Source organism: Canis aureus, chromosome 3 (assembly GCF_053574225.1).
Source record: "Canis aureus isolate CA01 chromosome 3, VMU_Caureus_v.1.0, whole genome shotgun sequence".
NCBI classification, from domain to species: Eukaryota; Metazoa; Chordata; class Mammalia; order Carnivora; family Canidae; genus Canis; species Canis aureus.
This window is the reverse complement of record NC_135613.1, coordinates 89024027-89050332: the sequence shown is the minus strand read 5'-3', so window position 1 is coordinate 89050332 and position 26306 is coordinate 89024027. Positions and strand designations below refer to the sequence as shown.

Below are 26306 nucleotides of genomic sequence, written 5' to 3'. Positions count from 1 at the left end.
GGAAACCTTGTCTGCTGTAACCGGAGTGGGGCCATCTTTCCAACAATTACATCGTTCCCCGGTGTCATGCTGCAAAGCACTGTCCAGGGCTTCAGATTACCAGTTCTATTTCTTCCTTTTCTAGTTCCTACGCCCACTTCTCACCTTCCCAGAAAGAGGGAAGGGCAGAGGTCATCTCACAGATGGCTGGGTGATTGCCTGACTGTACCTGGTACAGTTTCATAAAAGCTCCTGGGCCCTGAAGTGTTCCTTTCATGAGGCCAGCTGGAGGGAAGTGCCTGGATGTCCATCTCACAGACAGGCAGCTGTCAGAGAAATTGTGCAGCCCTGCTCCACAGCTTTCTCCAGTCTCATCCAGCCACATCTGCTATCTAACCAAGACTAGTAGGAAACTTCAGAAGGTGAGGGACTCACTGTTCTCCTCTTTCCTTGACATCCTCATCCCATTTAGCCTGTGCTAGGCTGAAGATCACCTTTCAGAATCACTGAGAGACCGTCCACTCTCCTTGATGAGGCATTTTCCTCCACAAGTGAAACAAAGACCAATTTCCTTCAGAAACTTGGAGGACTGTGCCGAGTCTCAGCCAAGTGTGTGAATTTAGGCCGCGCTTATTGACCTCATCTGAGTCCAATGGGCCCAAGCTACTACAGGGGAGCTCCCCTCTCCGAATGCCAGGAGACTAGTCCCTTAATCAGCACCCGGTCACTAGAACTGCTCACTGACATGAGCTCAGACTCTAGCACCTCCCAGGAGGGAGCCAGGTCCCTTGCCTTACCTGAGTGTTATCCCTTCCACTGCCAGCAGACTTCTTCCTCTCCATTAACTCCACTCCAGGGATGTTAATTATTACCATAGAAATTGTATAGAGGAGTAACAAAAACAACACAAAACTAGAATGTATATGGAAGTCAAGTGAGAGACATGCGTTGCTATTTAAAAAGAAAAAAACGTGTACATAAAACTACCAACTTGAACAGTTACTTACGTCTCCTAGAATTCTACTTCTCTGGTCCCTAAGTGTGAACATATGATGCGGTTCTGAAATGTAAATGGGCTTCTGAGAGGGATTTTGTTTTTCTTACTAAAGCAGTTGACATTTTTGCTCCTGTCTGCTCTTCTTCATGCTTTAAGAACAGATAAAATGTTGCAGGTACAGCTACAAACCTAAGAACAAAATTTATGGGACTTTAGTTTGATGTCATGGAACTAACTCCAAGATGACAACCTGACACTGGTTGTTATAATTCCAAAAGTATAATGATGCAGGGGAAAATGATTTTTAAGCTACGATGTGCTAAGTGTGGGGTGTGACAGTTCATGATGTTATTAGTATGATTCTATTCTAAATTATTTTAAGGATATCACATGATGTTTAGTGTGGTTGGTAGAGATAGATCTAATTCTTCCGATTATATCTCAATTGGTATCTGTGATCAAATCAGCCCTAAGACCTACATCTATTAACTCCCCGTGTAGTGTGATTTTCCTGGGGAAAGAAATTAGGTGGTTAAGATTGTAGCAGGCAGATATAAAATACAAAATTATCTATGAGAGAATATAATTTTAAAGAATAATGTGCATAGCTTTAGAAACAAGCCAGTAAAATCAAAGTGGAGTTTTAAGAAAAGAAGGGAATTTGTCACCTGAAGACTCAAACTTTCCTTCTCCATTACCTCCGTCACCCCGACACTGCCTCCCGCCCTTTCTTTTCACCACCCCCAAACACACAAGGCTTCCATCTCCACGTCTCCATGTCTCCACGTCTCAACCACCTCAATCACCCCGACCCTGACAAACACTGCCTCACTTCCAAAACCGCCATCAACACAGCCCCATCTCCCATGTCCAATCTCTCCCACTATCACCACCAACTGACCCACCATCTCCTCTGTTCCTCCAAACCATCACATCAAAATCACCTCCTCCCCTCCAACACCTCCATCTACCATGATTCTGACCTCTTTCCATGCAACACCTCCATCATGCCAACTACTCCCTCACCTCTGCCACTTCACCACCTTTAACAGGCCAGCCCACCTCTCACTACATCTATTACAACCCTGTATTCACATCTTCCCCTTCATAACTGCAATCACAATACCACAGCTTCCTGCCTTCATCCCAGCAGTGCCATCACACCAACTTAGACTCCCATTTCCTTCCCTTGAGTAGCACCATCCATGAATACTCCCCTCCTCCCCTCCACCACTTCCGTCCTACCAACACACCTCTCATTGCTGCACCTTCATCACTGGAAGCACTCAACTCTTAATTTCATATGCTTCCCTCCATCAGACCAAGACTAATTCCCACTACCTCTTCTGCATGACCATTACCACACCACCACATCTCTACATTCTCTTTTCCTCCACCTCCAATATTCCAAAGCTACCTCCTACTGCCTCATCTCCACCGAATCCACCACACAAAACTGATTCACATCTTCTCCCCTCCACAACCTCCATCATAGCAGCCTGCTTCCTATTTCTTCCCCTCTACCATGGCCATCATGCCTAACCAGATTCTCACCTCCTTTCCTCTACCTCCATTATCACAGCAACCCTGACTCCTACCTCCTCCCTCCGGGGGGGGTGGGGGGGAGGATCATACATAGAAATTCTATCTAGAGGTACATGATGATACCAATCTTGTATCCCCTCTCCTTCTTTCTACCACATCCATCACACCAAACCAGGCTTTCATTTCTTACCCTCTACCTCCATCACCAAATCTAGGTCGAATCATCTCATCTCTACCTCCTCTATCATATTAAACCACTTCCTTTCCTCTTCCTTCCAATATCCAACATACTGGATTTTTGTAAAGTCATCTCTACACCCAGTGTGGGGCTTGAACTTATGACCCTGTGATCAAAAGTCACATGCTCTACCACCTGGGCCAGCCAGGTGCTCCACATCCATGTACTAATCTCACCCTTCTACCACTCCCATCATACCAACACTGACATTCATCTACTCTCTTCTATAAATCCAACCAAACCACCTACTACCTCATCCCCTCCACCAGCTCCATAATAACAGCACTGTTGCCCATTGCTTCTCCTCCTGTCCTCCATCCCACAAACACCATTTCTCTACTCCTGCATTATACCACTGCTATCATTCTAAACATGGATTAGGAGGTGTGAATCAGAGTGGGTATGATAGAGGTGGACTCCATAAGAGATGGGGGATTGCTGGGGATCCCTGGGTGGCTCAGCAGTTTGGGGCCTATCTTTGTCCCAGAGCGTGACCCCAGGATCCAGGGATCAAGTCCCCCATTGGGCTCCCTGCATGGAGCCTGCTTCTCCCTCTGCCTGTGTCTCTGCCTCTCTCTCCCCCTCTGTGTCTTTCATGAATAAATAAATAAATATTTTTAAAAAAGAAATGGGGGATTTCTGATGTGTTGGAAGTCATGGGAGGGGTGGGAGTCAGAATTGATGTGATGGAGTGGTGGGATGATAATCTGTGGCATGTAGAATTTGTGTAATGAAGGCCATTTAGGGGAAAAGGTGGCCTTTAGAGTTGGAGTAATGAAGGTATGGAATAAGGGGGTTGGAATCTGATTTAGCATCTTGGTGTTGTGGAGGAGACGACATGGCAGGCAGGTTGATATGAGTGTAGGTAGTAGAGGGCTTACAGGATTGGTAAGATGGAGATCATAGTGGAAAGAAGTCATGTTTGAGGTTATGACATTGATAGAGGGGAGGTGGTAAGAAGTGGATCATCTTATGAAAGCAGTGGGAGAAAGGGAGAGGCAGTATTGATATGAGATGGCTTGGAGGGCAGGGGGTGGGGTTCTGGGTTGTTGGGATGGCAGTCATGGAGGGCAAAGGTAGGATCACAGTTGGCATGATGGTGCTAGTAGAGGTGGCCTGTAGGAAGGCACTGGGTGAGAAGGAGTTTGTGGACAGGAAAGAGGTAGCAGACAGGACTTATGACCTCTTTATCTCCAGGTATATATGTGGCAGACGTATAAAACTGAACGTACCCAAACAGAACTGACCCCACGAAATCTATCCTTCCCTGCTCTTCCTCATCTCTCTAAAAGAACTGAGCCAGAAAGGGCTAGAAGCATCTAAGACCAAAATTCTGAGTCAGACTTGATTCTTCATTTTATTTCATATCCCACATTTAGTTCATTACAGATTTTCTTCACAGTTTTTCTACAGTCCGTCACGAATCCATCCATTTCCCCTCCATCTTTACTACCACCAACTCAAGCTGATCAACCATTATCTCTGACCTAGATGAGACCTTGGCCCCATCAACCTTTGCCACCCCTCTTTTCCTCCTCCAGAAGAAAAAAAAAATATCACTCAATGGTAGAATGATCTTTGTAAAGTATAGGTCAGGTCATAGCACTTCACTACTTATAAGCTTCAAAGGCATTCCCCATAGAATACAGCGTGGGATTCTCTATGACCTGCTCTTGACCCACCTCCTAACTCCCTCACTCTGTTTTAGCAGTTCTGACCCTCTTGATGCGTTTGTACTTGCCAAGCTGTGTCCAGTCTCAGGAACCTGGACTTGCTGTTCCTCTGCCTGGAGTCCTCTTCCCTGTTATTGCAAGGCTGACCCACCAGTTGGACTTTGACTGAGATATGCCCTATTAAATAATGGCACTTAGAAGGTGCTTCATATTCTCTCACTTGCTTTATATATTTTTTTGGTAATTTTTATAACACTTGTCATTATCTCAAATTATTTTATTCACTGAATTGCTTACTACTATAAACTGAATTGTGTCCCTTCAACATTCATAGATTGAAGCTCTAATAGTCTACAGTTGGAAATAAGGTTTTTCAGTGCATTTAAGGTTAAATGAGGTCGTCATAAGCATGGGATCCTAATCAATAGGATTGATGGATTTATAAGAAAAGTAAGAGAGACAGGGATCTCTCCCTTTCCCTGCACACATGCACCAAGTAAAGGCCTTGGTGAGGACATAGTGAGAAAGTAGCTGTCTATAAGCTAAGAAGAGAGCTCTTGCCAGGAGCTTAGACTTCTAATCTCCAGATCTGTGAGAAGTAAATGTCTGCTGTTTAAGCCTCCCACTCCATAGTATTTTTTTAAGATTATTTATTTATTCATGGGAGAGAGAGAGAGACAGACAGACAGAGAGGCAGAGACACAGGCAGAGGGAGAAGCAAGCTCCATGCAGGGAGCCTGACATGGGACTCGATCCCAGGACCTCAGGATCACGCCCTGGCCCGAAGGCAGGTGTTTAAACCACTGAGCCACCCAGGCTGCCCCTCCATAGTATTTTGTTATGGCATCCCAAGGAGACCAGTACACTTATGTATTTACTATCTGTCTCCTCCCCACTGAAAATAAATGACATAAGGTCAGTGGCTTTAAGCACTCAATGCTGAGCCCCAGTGCCTAGAACAGTAGCTGGTACAGAATCCATGCTCAACATATGCTTAGTGAATAAGAGAAATAATGCCTGAATGGACACTGCAGGAGCTGTTTGTGATCTACCCATTTTTAAAAGTTTTATTTAAATTCCAGTTAGTTAACAGAGTGTAATATTAGTTTCAAGTGTAGGATATAGTGATTCGACGCTCCCATACTACACCTGGTGCTCATCACAATAAAGGTCCTGCTCAATACCCATCACCTATTTAATCCACTCCTCTCCTCTACCTCCTCTCCAGTAACCATCAGTTTGTTCTTTATAGTTAAGAGTCTGTTTCTTGGTTTCCACCTCTTTCCCCCACATTTTTATTGGTTTTATTTCTTAAATTTCACATGAGTGAAATCATATAGTTTTGGTCTTTTTCTGATGGATTTATTTCTCTTAGCATAATACTCTCTAGCTCTCGCCAAGTCATTGCAAATGGCAAGTTTACATTCTTTTTATGGCTGAGTCATATTCCATTTCCATTCATCAGTCAATGGACATTTGGGCTTTTTCCATAATTTGGCGATTGAAGATGATGCTGCGAAAATATCAGGGTCCATGTATCCCTTCAAATTAGTATTTTTGTATTTTGGGGATAAATACCTAGTAGTTGCTGGATCATAAGGTAGTTCTATTTCTAACTTTCTGAGGAAACTCCATACTGTTTTCCAGAGAAAAACGTACCAGTTTTCAGTCCCACCTGTTGTTAAGAGGCTCCCCTTTCTCTGAAGCCTCATCAACACCTGTTGTTTCTCGTGGTGTTGATTTTAGCCATTCTGACAGGTGTGAGGTGATATCTCATTGTAGTTTTGATTTGTATTTTCCTAATGATGAATCATGTTGAACATCTTTTCATGTGTCTGTTGGCCATCTTGACCTATACATTTTTAAGATAAAGAATCTAAAGTCCAAATCAGCTGGTAAGTAGCATTGCTGGGCTCAAATCTCTGAGCCCCCGCATAGCGCTCAAATCAGCTACAACCACCACTTCCTCTAAAAGAAATTGATGCAAATGTAAATTCAAATACTACTTTTAACAGTATGACCATTTTTTTTTTTTTTAGTTTATTTGATCCTCAGAACTCCAGGGTTGCCAGAAGAATATTATATTTAATTTAAATAATAAAGAAACCTAGGCTCTAAGCAGTTCTGATGTTACCAAGACTATTCAAGTCAGGCAAGCCAAATCTCAGTCTTTCATAGCCATGAACATTCTGTCTTTGCTTCTTGAAAGTAATTGAAAGAGAGTCAGGGAGGAGCAGGAAGGCAGGTGTTGCCTTCCCACTTAAAAACTGATGAAAATATACTTTGAAATGTATAATGACATAGAGGAGGGTGAAGTGCTCATCCTGGAGGGAGGCAGGCCATGGTCTATGAGCAGTTCCTGATGTAGGAGATAGAGTTTTCAGGAATATCAGCAGCCTGGATTCCAGGATCTATCTGTGACCAAAGCAAACCCAGCCTTTCTGGACCTTTGCTTCCCAATACTAAAAAGGAAATCTTGACACTATTTCCTGCCCAAGCTACTATTTGGCCCTATCCCTCTTTCATACCTCCCTTCAGGGACAGCTGGAAGGTTGCCCTGAACTTGAGTCCAGCCCCCTGGCCAGGACTCCCCTATGCCTACCTCCCCAGAGGTAGAGCCTTTCCTGGCCTCTGGCCTGGATGAGGGACATGGGCCTGCAGGAGAAGAGAGATTGATCATGGCTTCAGCTTTTCTTCTCTTTGATCGGAAGCCTGCCCTGGGACATTTTATCAGGACTTTTGACCCCAGACATCCATCTTTCTACAAACCCAGCTGCTCCCTGCACCCTATCCCTAGCCTACCCTGGCACAACCCTAGAGAAATATCCTACAGGATCTGAAATTGCAGAATGGCATGCAGTGAGGAAAGCACACAGCATGACCTCTACAGCGCCCTGGCACACAGGAAACACAGAAGACCCACGGCCACTTCCCAGTTTTGCTGAAGCAGAGCAAAGAAGTCTATGGATATTCTTGGAGGTGTCGAATCTGCAAAGTGAGGGGCTGTTACCAGGGGATAGTATTCCCTTTGAACTGGAAGGTAGAGCTTCAGAGTATGTAGCACACACTCCCCACAAAAATTTCTTTTTTCTACAAGCATAAGTAATCATTTAAAGTGGAAGAATAATTCTTCTCTGATTATTAATTATAAGGAAGCTGATATACAACTTAGATTAGATTTTTTAAAAGATGTACAATATCCTTGTTCAATGTTTATTTCTCAGAGTCTTGAAACGCCACCAGCTAGTGTCCGGTGTGCATGGTAGGATAAGGTGCATGTTCACCTGCAATGTTATCTTGCAGGTGGATGCTTCCCGAGAGTGCATATGCAGCTCCTGAACGGAGTGATGTGAGGTTCAAGAGCTTGGTGCAGAGCCTTAGGAGCAACTTCCTATAGACCTTTAAGAAGTTACTTTTCATGGTGATCTGGGCTGTCAGCAGCCTCCAGGTACATGCTCATCTCCTCCGATTAGCTCTTGCACAACATGCCCCACTCTCTGCACATCTTCCACTTTTATTTGTAAAATAGAAAACTAGATTTCTGTCTCATGAGGTTTCAAACCCAAAAGACAAAAAGGATTGTTAATGCCCAGCCTCACTTCATTACATGTCCCACACCCTGGGGCAAACAGAGAAGAAATCCAATGACTTCCCAGTTAGTCTTGTTCAGTCAGGGTAGAGTGTTCTTCCTCAAAATAGTCTTTTCTCTTCTATCCTTTATACAAAATTAAAATGACATTATGTATTTTTTTAAGATTTTATTTATTCATCACACACACACACACACACACACACGAGAGAGAGAGAGAGAGAGAGAGAGAGACAGAAAGGCAGAGGGAGAAGCAGGCTCCCTGTAGGGAACCGGATGCGGGACTTGATTCCAGAACTCCAGGATCACGCCCTGAGCCGAAGGCAGATGCTCAACTGCTGAGCCATCCAGGCATCCCCGCATTCTTTTATTTTGTAAAGGATTTTTATTTCTTTATTTGAGAAAGAAAGAGCAAAAGCATGAGCAAGGAAGGGACACAGGGAGAAGCAGACTACCCAAGGAGCAGGGAGCCAGAGATGGGACTCAGTCCCAGGACTCCTGGATCATGATCTGAGCCAAAGGAAGATGCTTAACTGACTGGGCCACCCAGGCACCCTGTAGTCTTTCAAATTCTGTTTGTTGAATCAAGTTGAATTCAAGACTGTTCTGAGAGTATCTATCCTTTTTTTCCCCTAGAAGACATATAGTTTGAAAATAAAATGGGCAAGCCTTGGAGATACACTTAAAGTGCGTGATAAGACGAAGGGAGTGGTGAGCAAGAAATTCTACATGTCTGCCTCAAGGAACTGGTTGGATAACGGAAACATTTACTGAGATAACAAAGACTATGTAAGAACAGGTTGATGAGAGAAGAATAGCATTTGGAACATTTGTTTTTGGATCCCAGTGGGCCATTGCAGTGAAGCTGTCATGGTAACAGTCTGTTGCTCCCAAGAGAGGTCTGGGCTGGAGGTGGGGATCTGCATATTGTGTTGGCACATGGACGGTCTAGATGCCACGGTGGGGGTGAGCTCGCCAGGGAGAGAGGTTGGCTGCGTAGCTGTCCTCCTGAGAATGTTTTGCAGAGCTCAAGATGCCCTTAGGGAGGCTGACGTCCCCTCTAACCCTCGAATAAAAGTATGCATTGTTTTAACATACCTTTCACTCCAGCTTGTAGGGTTATGTGGGTAATAATGGCTTCCTTGTTTCAAATTGATTTGTGAGAAATAAGAGGTAGATTTATGTAAAGAAACCATTTTCTTTTAAGATTTTATGTATTTATTCATGAGAGACATAGACAGAGAGAGGCAGAGACACAAGCAGAGGGAGAAGCAAGCTCCGTGAAAGGAACCTGATGTGGGACCCACCCCAGGACTCCAGGATCACACCCTGAGCTGAAGGCAGACACAATCACCGAGCCACCCAGGCATCCTGAAACCAATTGTTTTTAAAGCTGATGGTCCACACCTAGCTGCAACATCATTTTATTGATTTATTTATTTTTAAATCTCATTTAAAGGGCAGTTTAAAGCTTACTATATAATCACATCTGCATACAGTGTTCTATTTCAGATCGTGTGAATTTGGTAACTCAGAACAATCTATATGCATTATATAAAAATCACTAACTAGATAATTGCAAATTTAAGTAACTCTGCTTTCTTGATTATAGAAACATTTTTAGATTATCTCTTCTAAACGTAGTGGGAATAATAAAATTATTAGTAGTATTGGGTAGAGTTAGATTTGGTATTTGTATAAAGACTCCCATCCTCAAGTACTCTGCTGCTTGGTCACTCACACACTGTCATTAGCCAGGCAAACACAGTCGCTCTTGCCTGCTTTGTCCAAAACACTCTTGGTGACAGGCAGTCTCCATATCTCCTTCCTCTTCTATCTCTCCTTCTTTGTGCGTTTTCCCTTACAGAGTCCAAATCTCATTCATTTTGGTTTGTTCAAAACTAACTAGCAACTCTCCACCTCAGCTGTTCCCCCACCTAACACAGCATCCCATTTTCATGTTCAACTTTATAAATAATAAGTGAAAAAAAGATTTCTAATTTCTAACCATACCAAAATCCGAAGTTATGCATCCTATGGTATGGTTAGTCATTACAATGGCCTTACTTTTGTCATCCTTGTCATAGACTAATGTGGCTGTATCAACTGTCTAAATGGAAATATTTGCATCTCCAGCCTCATTCTTTTACATCCTCCAGAGTCAAAAAAGAAACAGATATTAAAACACAGAATATATAAATATATTAATTCAGCACAACAAGTGTAAGTGGTGAGCATCCAGCCCACCATAGAACCCATCAGATGTGTCTGAACAAATGCTATAGCTTCCACTGTTCTCTCAGGAATCATCCTGCTCAACAGTCTCTTCCTTCAAGCTCAGGAGACTCTAAGAGACACAGCTCAAAAACTACATAACAGGGGATCCCTGGGTGGCGCAGCGGTTTGGCGCCTGCCTTTGGCCCGGGGCGCGATCCTGGAGACCCGGGATCGAATCCCACGTCGGGTTCCCGGTGCATGGAGCCTGCTTCTCCCTCTGCCTGTGTCTCTGCCTCTCTCTCTCTCTCTCTCTGACTATCATAAATAAATAAAAATTAAAAACAAAACAAAACAAAACAAAAAAAAACTACATAACAGGAAAACAAACAGAACTAGGTCTGTTTGATGAGAGAAGGTATGTCATCTCCCTGAGCCTCAATGTCTTCATCAGTGATGACCTGTGCAGTTGGCACCAGCGTCCTGGCGCTACCACGGGGAGCTCTGTTTGGTAGGTCTAGAGCAAGCTTCAGCAGCTGCATATTGAAAATCTCCACAGTGATTGCAATGCCCCCTAGATCGATAAACATTGGTTTGATTCAGTACTTCTCAAATGTTATTGTGCAGATTCTAATCCGGTATTTCTAACATAGAATCTAAATTCCACATTTCTAACAAGCTCTAAGAAGTGCTGACGCTGCTGGTACATGGATCGAAATTTGAGCATCAAGGTTCTAGATGTTTCTAAACGTTGCATATCAGAACCATTCAAGTCTTCCTGTGTTCAATAAGATCCATGGGACTATAAGTAGAACCTCCGTCCTAGCCAAGTTACATTAGTGTGACCCACGCTGGCTCATTATTCAGGTGGTGTTCCTATGCGATATGATTAATGACCCAAACACTGTAAAAGGTTAGAGTTCATTAATTCAAATTACAGTGACACTGGTGAGACTGTCATTGGTTCCTGGGACTCAGTTTCCCAGAGCTACTATAGTTCTTTAACCTGATGATCCTTGTTTTCAACTTATTTTTTTTTTTAATGTTCAATCTTATTCCAAATAAATCTATTTTTTATTTGTCAAAGTATCTTTCTCTCACCTACAACTAAAGAGGCTTAACTGATATTTCTGTATGTAAATATATAACTTCCCAGAATTACACACAACCTACATTTTAGTATAGTTTTCTTGCAGTGATATGGTGGTAAACTTCCTACCTTATCTCACATCTCTGTTCCAACCTGGAATTCCAAGTCTTAGAGAACATACCTGTCATTTACTTCTGTTTATATATTTCTATTTGATTCTGCATAAAGAAGTTCTCTAAGTCAGGATGTTGATTAAATGATTCTACAGAAAAGGTAAAAACTTCTGCCCAAGCTGACTCTTACTTCTTAGAAGGATTGGCTGAAGTTAAACTGTGAAGCAAGCAATGTGTGATTAACATTTTCTTCTTCCTCTTCAAGCTCTTTGTTCACCTGTTTTTATCTCTAGTCTCCTCAACATTCACCCTGTGGGGACATATAGATCAAGTATATTCCAAAGACTTTCACCAAAGAACCACTTTCCTGTCTGACTCTCAGCCCTCCTATCTGCTTTGTAATATAACAATAGACAATGAAGAGCCGAAAGTTGACATCAATGGCAAATTATAGTTCAATAAATACTTGAGGCTTTTGTTCTATACTAGAGATGGAAACCAACAGTGGGTTTTATGCACATGTGCCAGTATTGGTTAATGTGCAGGACAAATGCAAGACTTGCTTCTCTCTTCCCTCCCATCTTGCTTCAACATCTCTCTCACCCACCCCCACACACATACACTAATTACTCCCTACGGATGAGTCAGTGTGGCAACAATGGCTACTACATCTTCTATCTCACATGCTCTCCTTACCAGGAGATCTTGGCATCCTAACCATGGAATGATGATGCTCCTTTTCCTCCCTCAAATGTGACTGGGTCTTGGTGACCACCTTGACCAATGGAGTGCAGTGAAAGTGACACAATTTGACTTCCAAGACTAGCACATAAAAGTGATACAGCTTTATCCTGGTTCCCCTGGAATGTTTGTGCTTGGAAACCAGACACTATGATGTGAAGGAACCAAGAAGCCACATGAAGAGGCCACATAAAAGTGACCTGGCCAATTATCCCATCTGGGGTCCCACACGACAATCAACGTCATTGAATGTGAGCAAGGAAGCCTTCAGATGGTTTCAGACCCCAGCTGTCAAAATGTCTCCAGCTTTCAAGTCTTCCAAGCTGAGGATGAAGGCATTGTGTAGACAGAAGCCAGTCTATTTGCATAATCCAAGAGCACAAGGAAATAGGTGCTGGTTCACATTGGCAAATTTGGGGCATCTGTTAGGCAACATGATAACTGGACAGTTGGAATCAAGGACAGGAAATTCCAAGTTCTGGGTCAAGGCTTAGCTACACTGCCCAGGGTTAGTTTTCAGAGGAAGCACACGAGGGCATGGCCCCTGTTCTTTCTTACTTAGTCGTGCGGGTGTAGTGGTGAGTACCCAGAGGCCAGATAGTTTTTCTCTCTGAATGTCTCACTTCTTCTTATTTTAAAAAAAAGTGTAATTAAATAAACAAACAAACAAATGAAATTCAACTGAGTGAATTTTAAAGATCTTCCTGGCTTATTCAATAATCAGTGAATCAGGTAGCAGCCAGTATAATAGACAGAAAGGATCCCTAGGGGCTGTGCAATAGGAAAGACTTGCAGGCAGAAGGGAGCCAGAACAAGGAAGTTATATTAAACAAACAAACAAAAAAGCAGATTGGTTATGTCAAGGCCACTTTTCTTTAAGGATGGAAGGGACTACTACATTACCTAACTAGTGCCCATTAGGCAATTCCTGATTGGTTGACTATTCTATTTCTGCGAGAGGTGAAACTGTAATTAAGTCAGTTTTGTGACATTAGGTTTTTAGCATGAGCAACTCCATTTAGCACCTGTTGTCCTGTTCTTAACGATTTCCCTCTTTCGATCAGACTCTGTGAATCAGTGTTGTATGTAAGTGATGAATCATTAAATTGTGCCTCTGAAACTAATTAACTGTGGTAACTAACTGGAATTTAAATAAAAACTTAAAACACTTGAGAAAAAAATCACAGATTATTGTGCAATAATCATTATGTATTTAACCAAAGTGATTATAGAAAACATTAAAGTCAAAATATAAAAGTATTACATAGTTGTAAAAAAAAAAAAACTTAGTATTTTTTAACACCAAGAAAACTGGGCAGCCCGGGGGGCTCAGTGGTTTAGCACCGCCGTCAGCCCGGGGTGTGATCCTGGAGACCCCAGATCGAGTCCTGCCTCAGGCTCCCTGGATGAAGCCTGCTTGAGTCTCTCTCTCTCTCTCTCTCTCCCTCTCCCCGTCTCATATGAATAAATAAATAAAATCTTAAAAAAACACTTATTTTTAAAACTCTTATAATAGCAACTCAATTGTAGCCAGATTGATTATATACAAGGTAAAATCCTCTGTTTCTCTCTCTTCTCAATCTTTTGTGCCATTTGTCCTTTATCTCTTTCCCACTCTGACATAGCCAGTTTTACTTATGACAAATTTACTTTATTTCCTTTAACAGAAATGCATCTGTGTAACTCATATCTTTGCTTAACTAAAAACATCCTATTTTCATGTATACAGAGGTGTTTCCATTATTTGTAGTAGTTTTAATTATATTTATTAATTAAAATTCTTACCTCCTAGAAACCTCAATTTCTATTGAAAACTAAGAATCATGCAATTATGAACTTTGTTACATAAACATTCTTTAGATTGTCAAATTTATGAATACATTTTAGAATTTTGAAAACACACTGTCTCATAGTACAATTTTTCGTTGTGGCACAAAATGTTTACTACCAGACCCAAATATATTTTGTTCCTGTTGTATGAGGTTGAAGACAAGTAAACCTATGCTCAATAATTCATGTTTCACTAATTTATGTTATTTGGAAATGCTCTATATAGTCAGTGAGTTATCATTTAACTAACTTAGCAGAACTCTAAAGTCTCAAGTTACCAAAAAAGATTTAGAAAACTATTTAAGTAGACATACCATAAAACATAATCATGGCTAAAAAACTTTACTAAGAATTCTTATCCCACTTACACTATCTAGATCCCTTGTTTTTAACACATTTATATTACTCTTGAAAATTTCACAAGACAGTAAACCAAATTAGTCATCATGTCAAGTTATTTTTCTTGCTGACAAATTTTGTGGCAGAGGTAACATGAACTTACTTGACTAGCAAACACAAGTAGAATAAAAAAGATGTAGGTCTATATTTAATGCTGATTACTCCAAACATGCTTATTTTAACCAAAAAAAAAAAAAAAAAAAAAGAAACTTAACTAGAATTTATTTACCAAAGATTACTTTAGATTATTGCATAAGTTTGAAAAACATTTGGGTTAGTTTCTATATTTTTTAGAGTTTTAGGTATACTTTATTTGATAAGCACTTATTTTTAAGCCAATTAAATAGAGCTCATTTACAAATTAATTTTGGTAATACCATCTGGAGATAGAAAAATATCACACATCTCCAACATTCATATATACACATAAGCAAAGAGACACAAATAGAGATCTTATAGATTTTATTTTAAAATCTTAGCCATAAGACAGGTATGATAATGCAAAACTCATTCAGTTAAAAAAAAAAAGTTGGATCCAAATTGTGTTTTTGGCATATGGAATATGTTAAGTTTACCTGCTCAGATGACTTCAACTTTTACTGAGATTTGTGGGGAAGGCTTTTAAATTTTTTCATAGGCCTAGTTTTCAAATAGCCTTCCTTCCTGCTTCATTCCCTCTGATAAGAATTATCAGATTCATGGATACTAGATAGGACAATCACATTTCAAAGACATGGGGAAAGAATACAAGTTCCCCCAAGAAGGACTTTTATTTCCTAAAGCCAGAAATCTTACAATCTCTATAATCTTTTTGAAATGAAAAGGGGAACTTTGAGGATTAGTAAAAAAAAGATAGATGGGCTCTGAGTTCCTTCCAGAGTTGTATTTTGCTCTTGTAAAGGCTCAGTTTGTAAGGCACAGGCCATTGTGTTTAATTCCTCAAAGAATTGGGCGGTGACCTAAGCAAAGGGGTTGGCTACCTATCCAACTATGTTATCTTTAATTTGCTTCATTATATCAGAAGGTCTTTAAGATGGAAATCAAAAGATTCCTATATTCTAGATTTAGACTTTGTCTTTGGAATGCTTTTCTTTCCTTCTGGGTACATAGTTTCATTTTAGCTTAGAAGAGAAGGCCTTAAAAAAAAAAAAAAAAAAAGAGAAAACCTAAAAACAAAAGTCTTATCAGGCTCTATCAGCCACCAATTTGGCCAACTTCTGACCCTAAAGCTACTTTAAAAAATCTTTTCAAATATCTTATCTTGTTAGGTTTCAGCCAGGACAAATGGTAAATGTTCCTGGTAGTACTGAACACCCCCATGGACCCAAAGCCTTCCCAAAGAGGGTACAAAAGGTATTACTCTCCCAAGATCCAGAGCCAGTCTCCAAATAACTTAAATAAAGATTTAGACAATTCTCCTGAGAACTGAAAATGGCAGGGCCCGAGATATAAATGGGGTGCAATTACTTTTCTGCCTGGCCTATTTTGAGAAAGGCTGAGAGAGAAAGGCTCAATAACCAGTGGGTCTGGATTTGGAAAGGAAGGGGCAGGTGAAATTTTACCTCCTTCTCTCAAATGGGAATTGTAGGCAGAGATCCAGAAGAGGGACTGTGGTACGCATTCTTACTGTTCACCGGCTTCTGCCTGTGTCTCTAGGGTCCCATCTGCAGACTCAGAGTTGGGAGGTAAAGTTAAGAGTGTAGCTCCAATATCTAAGAATTTAGCAAGATTTTCCATTAAATTTAATGTTAGTTTCCCTTTGGTTGTTTAAGGGAATAACTGGTAGCAGTTTGTGGAGAACCTCCTGAAGTCGTGTCCGACCTTTAAGGGGCCCGTTTGGGGGCTTCCTTTGAAGGCAGATGAGGAGAGATCTGTGATGCCACTAACTTTTCGAGGCTTTGTGTGTGGTCTTCTAGTCTCCTCAGAGAGGAAGAGCGATTGAGATAGAGGAGTGACAGACTGTAAGTACTCAGGTAAAGGACAACGGGGGAGAGGTAGGAGTCACATCAGTCCTGTCTTTTGCTTTGTAGCTTTCTTTTTCTTTTTCTTTTTCTTTTTTTAGCTTTTTGCAATAAATCTTTCAATAAAGGCACTTTGAAATCCTAAGCCTTATGCCTACCAACTAAAATAGGCATCCCATTTGGGATTGGGATACTTATTTTAGGTTTGATTTGGGAACTCTTTCTTTCAAGTGCACTTCTTAAATGAATTGATCTTAACAGGTTGGAACATTCCTTATAATGGCCATTCTAATTCTAGGTTGTCTGAGTAAGATTTTGCTATCTTGGTAGATATCTACAGTTTCTAGGACCAAAATTCTTTGATACAAAAATACGCTGTTGCATTGGAAGGTGGAATGTTGAATTTTTGGGGACTTGAGGATTATTTATTTGTTTATTTAGTAAGCCTTAGGTCTCTCAAAGACAAATTAATATCTAAGAGAGAATACCACTGAGTTGGGGACTATGTAGTGTTTTACCGTGTTCTTCATTGCACAGAAATTTCTTGAGGTTGATGTGTGACCTAGTGTTGATTTAATCCATTCCATAATCAACTTATTCTAACACAATAGTCAGAGCTAGGTGGTAAGTGCTCTAATGTCTTTTAAGTGTTCAACCTGTGCCCACAAATTTTGTGGCTTTAGATTCTGAGATTCTCATTAACAATGAATGTATCATTTCTTTATCTCATATGCACATTTTTTATTTAAATTAAATTAATTAACATATAGTATATTATTAGTTTCAGAGGTAGAGTTCAGCGATTCATCAGTCGTATACAACACCTAGTGTTCATTACATCACGTGCCCTCCTTAATGCCCATCACCCTGTTACCCCAACCTCCCACCTCCCTCCCCTCTAGCAACCCTCTGTTTTCTTAAATTCCACATACAAGTGAAATTGTGTGATAATTATCTTTCTCCAATTAACTTATTTTGCTTAACATAATACCCTCTAGTTCCATTCACATTGTTGCAAATGACAAGATTTCATTTTTTGATGGCTGAGTGATATTCCATTGTGTGTATAGACACACACACACACACACGCACACACACATCTTTGTCCATTCATCTGTTGATAGATATTTGGGCTCTTTCCATAAGTTGGCTATTGTGGACATTGCTGCTATAAACATTGGGGTGCAAGTGTCCCTTCAGATCACTACATTTATATCTTTTGGGTATATACCTTGTAGTGCGATTGCTGGGTAATAGAGTAGCTCTATTTTTAACTTTTTGTGGAACATTCCATACTGTTTTTCCAGGCTTGCATTCCCACCAGCAGTGTAAGAGGGTCCCCGTTCTCTGCATCCTCACCAACATTTGTTGTTTCCTGACTTGTTTATTTTAGCCATTCTCACTAGTGTAAGGTGATATGTCATTGTGGATTTTTTTTTAAGATTTTATTTATTTATTCATGAGAGGGAGAGGCAAAGACATAGGCAAAGGGAGAAGCAGATTCCCTATGAGAAGCCAGATGCGAGACTCGATCCCAGGACCCTGGGATCAGGACCACAGCCAAAGGCAGACACTCAACCACTAAGCCACCCAGGCACCTCCTCATTGTGGTTTTGATCTGTATTTCCCTGATGAGTGATGTTGAGCATTTTTTCATGTGTCTATCGGCCATTTGTATGTCTTCTTTGGAGAAATGTCTGTTCATGTCTTCATGTACACATTAATAGAAACCAGCAATAATCAAGGAAACAGAAGTATGGATACCAGCAATAACCAAAGACATGGTACTGTGGGCTGGCCAAGAGAAGGCTTTAGTTGAGTACCACCAGCAGTTCCCAAAGTGGTGCTATGAACTAATCCAACAGACTCCAACAAATAGGAACTGCAGATTAACAAACAGGAACTATCAACTAATCCAGCAGATCCCAACCAATAGGACTTGGGTTCTAGGTAGAATTATCTGCCAGCTGAAGCTGACCTGCTAAGCTCTGACTGGAAAGCCAATTAGATCAGGAGCTCAACACAAAGAGGGCAGAGCTCAAACCCAAGAGGAACTTACCCATTGCCCTCAGAAATGGTAAGAAAGGCAGAGAACTCAAAAGTTTCACGGGTACCCATGCTGTGGTTTCTTGTTCCCCTAAAGCTGTCAGAGTCTTCTTTAGATCCCACTTCCACTTTAGTTTAGCTTCCACTAAACTATTAAAAACACAAAACTCAAATGAGTAAAGTTTAAAGATCCTATTGGTTTTATTCAACAATTCATGAATTGGGTGGCATCCAATCCAGCACATAGAAAGGTGTTAGAAGGTGGGGAAGGAACTTAAGTATCTCCCAAACTGACAGCATTAGAGAATTAGAGATTAGAAAATGAAGCAGGTTGCTCCATATAATTCACATAGTTTATTCAGGATAAATTACTAATGGGAGGATACGTCGGAGGACAATCTACAGCTACATAGAGCTACATAGTCTCATGACTTAGTCCCATGACTATAGAGCAAGGAGAAGTGCAGATGGGCATTGCAGTGAAATCAAATGGTTCTCACATACCTCAAAGGGCTTGCATGCACCTCATGGTCAGCTAGGCTTTAATTAGATCTTTTGGAACTACCTGTACTTCAAGAAGGGAAAAGACTGTGTTATCTCTAACAGATTCAGGGGAGGCCAAAGCAAGCCCCTCCTGCCCCCACCTTGGAGGGTATTTCTTAGATATGTATATTAACCTCCACGGGGCCTGGAACACATAATCCCAAGAGAGATCATTGAGTAAACAGCAACAAGATGGAGGGCAAAAGACGCTGATCCCGGGACTCCAGGATCAGTATCATCAACACTCCTACAAAAAGAGCTGTAGGGAGCTATACAATATGAAAGACTTTTTTTTTTTTTTTTTTTTTTTTAATAGGCAGAAAGGAGTGAGAACAAGGAACTTATTTGGATTGGTTATGGTGAGGTCACTTTCCTTTAGCCGGGTGGAGGAGGCCTATCAGGCCGATTACTTCACTTCTGCTGATTAGGCAATTCCTGACTGTGGCTTAAAATTTCCTTTCTGGGAGAGCTGAAACTAGAATTGAGTTGTCTCAGTTTTGGTGATGTGGGGCTCAGCATAAGTGATTCCATTCTGGGCCCATTGTCTTTTTTTTTTTTTTTTTTAGTAATAACCAAGTTTGACCTGTTTTGCACTGGACATTGCAAACCTGTCTTGTGACTCCATTTCCTCTGGCCATAGTGGAGATTCTCTGGGTCGTGGTGGTTGTGAGCTCTAAAGACCAACTGCGCGGGTATGGAACCCAGCAGCATTTGTTCTAAGATCTAGCTGCTTCTATGCTGTCTACTCATGAAGAATTCCCCATTGGGTACAACCTAGTTTACTGGACTTCTATTTTGAGGCTTGGAAACAAAGTCTCAATTAATAATAAAATATTACTTTCGTCTCCTTTGGTAGTTTAACCTATGCATTTATTTTCCTTAGGGATCTCATGTGGAGGAGAGAGAGGTGAGTTGAACAAGAAGAGCTTTGTGTACGACTGCATTTCCGAGCCAAATGCAATTATAATAGCATGTCATGAGAACTCTCTAAGAGCATCAGGAGAAGAGATGATTTTGAGAGAGAGATTCCCTACGTTTCTTGAATCATACACCAAAGTCCCATATGGGGACTTCCTATAAGCGAACCCAGTTCCATATTATAAAGCCCTGAACAATTTCCTTGCGAAGACAGCAGGTGAACTATGCTATCTGGTTGAAAGTTATTAGGTGGCTTGATAAATTAGCTGACCAGAGCTCCAAGGTGTCTCTTTCAGGTGTGTATCTCAGGTTTGTAAGAAAATTTAAATAAAATTCAGACAGTCTCCTTGCATCTTACGTCACATTTATTTAATTTTTTAAAGATTTTATTTATTTATTCATGAGAGACCCAGAGAGAGAGAGAGAGAGAGAGAGAGGAAGAGACACAGGCAGAGGGAGAAGTAGGCTCCCTGCAGGGAGCCCGACGTAGGACTGGATCCCAGGGCCCCAAGGTCATGCCCTGGGCTGAAGGCGGCACTAACCGCTGAGCCACCCGGGCTGCCCCTTACATCACATTTAAAAGGGTGATCCTTCTCCTCTAAGAAAACTGTGCCCAGACATTGGCAAGGACATTGATGTCGTGAAGCCAAGAGGCAGTAATCAGGAAGACAGACCCAGAGACCAGGCAGCGTAGCCACAGCAGTGCGAGCCCTTCAGGAAGGATGTTCTCCGCCTCCACAGGGGCTGTCAGGACCCCAACCTGCCAGGGGCAGCATTTGGGGTCAGCTGCAAGAAATAAGCAGGATCTGCCTCAGAATTTCTCAAAGTATATCTCATAGAATAGGTTTCATTAAAACTTTCACACGAGTCAGCTAAGTTTTGGATCGAGGGAAATCCGGTTTCTTTACTGCAGGGATCTTCAGCATATGGATTTCACAAAATTATTTGACCACAGGACTTTTATTCCCCAGGAAACTTAAAAAATGCTAATAATTTCAAAGTGTTAAGAAGTATTTTCCCTGAATGGTAGGAGTATGGCTGATTTATATTTCTACTGTTTGCTTGTCTGTGTGTCATTTATCTTTTATAGTGTCTACATCTTGTTTTTATGGTGAAGGAACATATTTTAATACAGTGAAAACTCTCTGCCTCAGGTGAGGCTAAATCCTGAGAGCAGTGCACTGCGTCCAAGGATGGGAAGGAGTGCTTCCTGCGGAGGAGGAGGGGTGCTGAGGCTGGAGCTGGGCGTCCTGCTGATGCTCTGGGTGGAGACCCAGGGCTGGGGCCTGAGCACAGCTCACGGGGCCCTGCCTCGCTCTCGTCCTCGGCCTCCCCGCAACGTCCAGATTCCTCTGGGACAGGGGTGGCCAAGGGACAGCTATGACCTCTGCCCCCATGATCCCTCTTAGCCAAGAGGCTTTTCCTGAGCTCAGGAGCGGAACTCTCGGACCTATTCCTGCAGCCAGTGGTGGTGCGTTGGAAGTGTTGATCCGTTGCTGAAGGCAGCTAATCCCTAACTGAATTTATATAAACAAACAGGAATAGAAACTTTAATTTTTCTGAATGCTTACTAGCATTCATTTTTTTCCTCTCTAATTTTGAAAAACATAATTAAAAGAAACAGAGGATCGTGTGGCAAAGACACTTTACAGGAACATTTATTATGCAAATAACCAAATTAATTACACGCATTTGCATCTTATTAAGTATTGAGGGAAAAAAGCAGCTTAAATAGAAAGGAATTTATTTCTACCAAAATGATATTAGCCTGAGAGGAAGGGTCAGAACACAATTAATTTGGATTGGGGTTTTAAATCCTGCTTAGGAATTCTATGGTTTTACAGAGAAAGAAGTTTTTCTTGCTTTGACAATGATTGTTTTAAATCATAAAAATCAAAGAAGTGTTTCAAAGAATCCCACAGTTCCTGCCTCCACCTTTGACACCTTAATGCGCTCATGCTGTTATGTCCAATGCCCTCTACGACTGGGAATTTGCGCAGCTTTGACCAGCGCACTCCTTCGTCGAGGCATTATTCAGACAGCATTGCTTGCTCAGGGGCAAGGCCTCGAGATGTCCTTCGGTTTGAGAGGCGGCCTTCCTGCAGTTACCCCACACTCACTGCCTCGGTGACGTCCACTGGCCGCCCTCAGAGCTCCTGCCTCGGTCTGACCCCAGGTGCAGGATTCGCTCTGGCAGCTGCTGGGCCCAGCCCAAGGTACAGGTGACACCCTCCCTCAAGAAGGCTCTGGGAGGCCCCTCCCCCTCCACATCCACATCTCCTCTCAGGTCACTTTTCACCCCCAAACACACCTTTCTTTCCTACTCACTACTCCCCTCAGCTTCCTGTTCCTTCCATTGGCAATTCTCACCTTTGTCTTTTCCTGAAAATGTTTCAATGGCTTTTAGCAAACAACAAGCAAACAAACAAACAAAAACCCTTGGTATTTTAAATTTGAATTCTGGCTCTAAGTTACTTGCAGCAGAAAGAAAAATATTTTTAATCTATTTTTCCAAATGGTGGGTTTTTTTTTTTTTGGTTGTTTTTGTTCTGTGTTATGTTTTGTTTTCTTTATGGCAGCACCGTTCAGATTTGCTGGCTTTGGAGGAAAGAACCTGGGTTTCAATTGTAATCCTGCTTCGCTCTGCTCAGTGACCGTGGCCAAGGTACATGGGCTCCCGGAGTCCCAGAGTCTTCACTGGGGAAAAGAACAATGACCCCTTCAGGTCTGAATCAGCCCAACATGTTTCCATGAACAAATCTCAGCAAGCAAAGAGGGTCTTCTAGATTAAAAGTTCCCTTTACACAAAATAATACTTAGCTAAAACATGACAAATACTGAAAAGCAGAACGAGATATCAGAAAAGGGAATATATGAATAGAGCACAGCACATGGCAAATGTCTGTATGTTAGATAATAGTATTTTGTTTATTTTTTTAATGGCATTCTTTTGAAAGAGTAAGCTGAGAGGTTACAACAAAAACAAGTAGATAAGATTTTTTTCCTGCCTCTTCAGGGATCCAAGGGCTTGGTGTGAAAGCAGGCCTATCTGAGCAAAGGCTCCAGGAGTTTGGACGCGGCCAAAGCCCAGCCGTGCTGTGGGGTCAGTGGTCGGCTGAGGACAAGCATGCATCCGGGTGGCAAGGTTTTGCCAGAGTGAATGGGTGCAAAACAGTGCTCAGCCCAGCAAAAGAAGGCCCACGGCTGTGTTCGGTAGCACCGGACGGTGCACCGAGCTGTATCACCTTGGGACCTGACCTGTAAAAGCAGGGAAATGGGGTCAGAGAGCTGAGGAATCCCAGAGCCAAGCCCATAACAGGAGGAGGGCTTGAGAGGACCAGACGTCTGAGTTGTGAAGGACCGAGCCCGGCTGCTTTCGCCTCTCCCATCGGTGAACGCCAGGTGGGCGCCAGGTGAGCGCCAGGTGAGTGAAAGTCAGGTGCGGAGAGGGCCACTCGCCTGCAGCTGAGACATTGCAACTGACGGACACTCGACAGGGTCCTCACCACAGTCTCTCTCCTTGGTTTCTTGTGATTCTTGCCAAGTTTACGGAAAAAGCTGAAAAATCAGCTGAAAGTGGTGGCTCCTTCCCAAAGTTGGTGTCACCTATCCTTTGGCTCTTTCCCTTTTTCTCTAGTTTCCTATTTTTTCTTCATTGCTCTGGTTCCTTCTTCCTTTCCAGCTTTCTCTCCACTGCAGCTGCCTTTTGTTTTCTTCTTGCTTTTACTTCCTCCACCTCCTCTGCTGCAGAGAAGGAACCTGTGCTGTTTGCAGCCCAGCCTCCAGCCACGCTTCCTCCTCTGACCACCCACTTGAGCCCATGATGGGAGTGGGTAACCCCACTATCTGTGGCCTCCCCCGAGGACCTGGCTGCTGTCCGAGCCCTGACTTCTCCCCCGAGTCAATAAATGCCCACTATTTCCTCGAAGCTCCTTGTACTCCAGCTTCTGTCACTAGGGAAAAGACTTCCCAGACCCCAGCACTGGCCACTGACTACATTTCCAAGATGTGACTTCGCCCTCATTCTCCTAAAGTCCACATCCCAGCCGGACGGAAGCGCGCCACACCAAGCTGGTTTTCTTCCCCCAACCAGGTCAGAGCCCTCCTAGTTACCCCTTGGCACCCTTTGTCCCTTAGTCGCTGCCTTTGTCCTCTTGCAAGACATCGGCATGCTCCCTGTTTCCTCTGCCCCCACCCCCCCCCACCCTACCCCCGCGCTCTGCTGTGAGCCCCAGAGGCCAGGGCTGCTCCCCGCTCCCAGCAGCCTTCCTGCTACTGGCTTGGATGACTTCCTCTTCTCTCCTTTCCTGCAGCCTCCCTCGCCCTTGCTCTTCCCCACTCGCACTGATGCTTGATTAGGGAACAACCACCCTAAGGGTTTCACTCATTCACTCCCCTTCTGATGGATCCTTTTAAGACTCAGGGATCCTCAGAGCTCTAGGCAGCTTCATATGTAAATGAGGCCTCAAAGCCTTGTGCTCAGGGCTGAAATGTGTTTTATAAGATAAGAGTAATTTTTCACAAACCAGAATAAATCAGTGTAATGGACAATAGAAGTAGAAAGGTCACACTTTACACAAGGGAGTGTCCAGCCTCTCTGTGGCTGGGTGCTCGGAGGGGCCTGTACATCACGATGCTCATTGGAGATACTCTTAACTTTCAGGTGAAGACGTTCTTCTCTGAGAAGCCCTTTGTGACTATGGGATAGTGAAGCCCTCTGAGGACCCAGAAAGGGGCACACACTCCCGCCTTGTCACCCGGCCGCCACCTTCTCCATTCACCGAGGAGACAGCGATGAAGTCACTCACTTCAGTTTCTCTTGCTGTGAACAATCTGCATTGTGTGCATATAAAACACTTCCAAAACATGTGTTTGGGGTTAATCACACCAAGATTTCTATAAAAGGGTGTGTAATTGTGTCTAAAAGACTCGGATAATTTAGAAAAAAAAAAATCATTTTCTTCCAAAAGCTTCACTAAGTAAAACCATTTGTTTTCCTACTATAGCATCTGAAATTCTTGCTCTCTACTCATTTAAGGCAAATATTTATTTTTGAGGTGAAGCAAAAAAAAATTGCTAAAACAATTATGAAATAATTGTCAATAAACACAAGATTTCCATGGCATGTTAAGAGGAAGACTGAGCAATTGTCCAGGAAATAACCAAAAATATCCAGATGACCAAAGCACTAGGTTTTTAAAATTTTATTTTATTCTTTAAATTAACATGTTATTTAATTTTTAAAAATTAATTAATTTAGTAATCAAGGGCCGAGCGGCAGAGGGAGAGAGAGAATCCTCAAGCAGACTCCAGACTGAGCCCTGAGCCTGATGTGGGGCTCAATCTCATGACCCTGAAATCATGACCTGAGCTGAAATGAAGAGTCAGACACTTAATCAAATGACCTACCCAGGTGTCTGAAAGCAGTAGGGTTTTTATTTTATTTTTTAAAGATTTTATTTATTTATTCATGAGAGACACAGAGAGAGGCAGAGACACTGGCAGAGGGAGCAGCAGGTTCCATGCGGGGAGCCCTATAAGGAACTCGATCCAGGACCCCCGGGTCACGCCCTGAGCCGGAGGCAGATGCTCAACTGCTGAACCACCCAGGCATCCCATAAAGCAGTAGTGTTTTTAGAGTTAATCCCAGCATAATTGCCTCAATCTCATTTATTGTTTTTAGTGTAGACTAATCATTTTCCTGCCTGCTAAGTGAGGCCACACCAAGCCCAGGAAGCTACAGACTCTGCCCTTCAGAGCTGATATATTTGTGGAAAGAAAGGAATGGATAATGCAATGTCTGTGAGTAAATGATGCTAGCGAGAGCTTCCTCCTAGATGCCCTCCTTGCAGCCATGCACACTCCTGGCTGGTGGGGGCTTCCTCCATGTCCTGGAACTGACTGTTTTCCACTGTAGAACTGAAGCAGAGGACACGACAAAAGGCCCTCTGGGACTGAGTTACCTAAGTCTTTGTCCTCCTCCCTAAGATCTTCTGGGCCAGTGCTTTCTGTCCAGTGACCTTGCAGCACACTGACCCCAGCACGTGTCTGCTGCTTGGTTCAGTGGACAGTTCCTATAAGTCTCTCACGTCTTTCCTACCACCACCTTGCCTCCATCTCTTCTCTCCTCTCCTCCCCTCCCCTCCCCTCTGCTCCCCGCCCTTCCTCTCTGCTCCCCTTCCTTCCCCTCTTCTTCCCTTCCCTCCCCTCCCCTTCCTTTCTCTTCCCTTCTCCTCTCCTCTCCTCTTCTTTCTCTTTTCTTCTCCTTTCCTTTCCCTTGGTGTCCCTAATCTTTCCTCATCCCTCCTCTCTCCCCCTGCCCAATGTTTCTATCCAGTTTTTCTACTGGACAATAGTCCCAATTTCCTGTGCTAATCCTTCCAAAAATACAAACCCAAACTCATAATTATTTCCTTGCTCCTTTTGATCA

The 26306-nt window shown here is 42.5% G+C and overlaps 1 long non-coding RNA gene across 1 annotated transcript in view; it reads left to right on the top strand.

Annotated features, from left to right (window-relative positions):
• The window catches only part of LOC144306129 (uncharacterized), a 31688-nt gene extending 6832 nt beyond the window's left edge, over positions 1–24856 (top strand). The window contains exons 4-8 of the long non-coding RNA XR_013373162.1: positions 19842–19865; positions 20967–21030; positions 22456–22541; positions 22893–23969; positions 24540–24856. This is a non-coding gene — a long non-coding RNA (uncharacterized LOC144306129). The remainder of the gene's footprint in view (positions 1–19841; positions 19866–20966; positions 21031–22455; positions 22542–22892; positions 23970–24539) is intronic.
• Positions 24857–26306: the final 1450 nt, after the last annotated feature.